Raw genomic sequence first — 1452 nt, forward strand, 5'->3', positions numbered from 1 at the left:
TAGTCAAATAAATTAATAACCTATCCGTTTTAAGCAACTATTAGGCATTTTAAGCAACTAAATTAATAACCTATCCGTTTTAAGCAACTATTAGGCAAATAACTTAATAACCTATCCGTTTGAGAACCCCTTGGAACCCCTTATCCCATTTTGATGGTTGACATCTCATTTGAACAGTGAAAGCCAGAATATTGTAAAAATAGCTCTGGGCGTGCTCCATCACGGAGTGTTGTGTTGTTTGTCTATAGGTGAATAAAATAGTATACAATTTAAGTGACTTTAATATTGGAAATAGTTAACTCCTTAAACAAGCAGCAATGGACTGGCCTGTATAATCCTATGGGACAAAGCTGGTCATACTTCCTCAATTTCAGAAGGTAACCCTTTAATGCACAAAACAACCTCTAGATTTCACTGTGGTTCGAACAGAAAGCCCTTCAGCTAGTTTAAATGTCAGGCCTACAGCATAAACCCCATCTAAAAACAGAGGCTCTGTCCTAATTACCTGATTGCATCCACCTGGGTTACTTGGCTCTACCCAATAACTACCATTTAACTTTAAACCACACTTAAAATAATAATTATACATATTTACATGTCTACAGTATAAGAGCTAATACATGTTTTAAATAAAAAACATTCAAATGTGAAAGACACCTTCAATTAATATTTAAAACTTACATAAAATCAGATTCTTGTAAAAATTAGAGTACATGCATGTTCAGTTAGCATATATGCTAAGTTAACTGAACGTCGAGCATGTCAAGCTAAGATATATATATATATATATATATAGCAAAATAAACACAATTACACTGCGCTAAACAGCCACATCGACAAACAAACGAGAACCTAAATAGTATGTAATTATATCTAAAACCACAATACGTTAAGTACCTGTACTCGGTGCGCCATGTTGTTTGTTGTCTGTAAACCTCACGTGTTGGGCGTGCTCTCTTCTGACCATATTTGGAAGTACAACTTTTCGCGGCCGCAGCTAGACCCTTCTCAGCCACCGTAGTGTCGTGTCAGGTGGGCGTGTCGTGTACCATCGTGTACTGGCCGCGGCCGCAGCTAGACCCTTCTCGGTGGAGAGGAACCTCGCTCTCAAGGCTGCGGGCGTCTTTGTCCCGCGAGATTTCAACGTCTCATGTAGGCGAGCCTCCAGAGCAAGTCGGACAAAATGACTAACCATCATGCAACGCACTAGCAAGACGTTGATCGCAACTGCGCAGGTCTCGCTTGTCTCAAACAAGCCTAGTGTGTGTAACAAGACGATCCACAAGCAGAGATTTGAGATCCACGAGCAGAGATTTGAGATCCACAAGCGCATTTTTGGTCGACAAATACAAAATGGATTCACAAATGCCTGATCGAAAGTTGTAAATGTTAAATAGATAAAGATCTTTTTTTTATTTGTAAAAATATTTAGCGTATTTGCAGATCCGTTTT

The sequence above is a fragment of the Gymnodraco acuticeps genome, unplaced genomic scaffold (genome assembly GCF_902827175.1).
Source record: "Gymnodraco acuticeps unplaced genomic scaffold, fGymAcu1.1, whole genome shotgun sequence".
NCBI classification, from domain to species: domain Eukaryota; kingdom Metazoa; phylum Chordata; class Actinopteri; order Perciformes; family Bathydraconidae; genus Gymnodraco; species Gymnodraco acuticeps.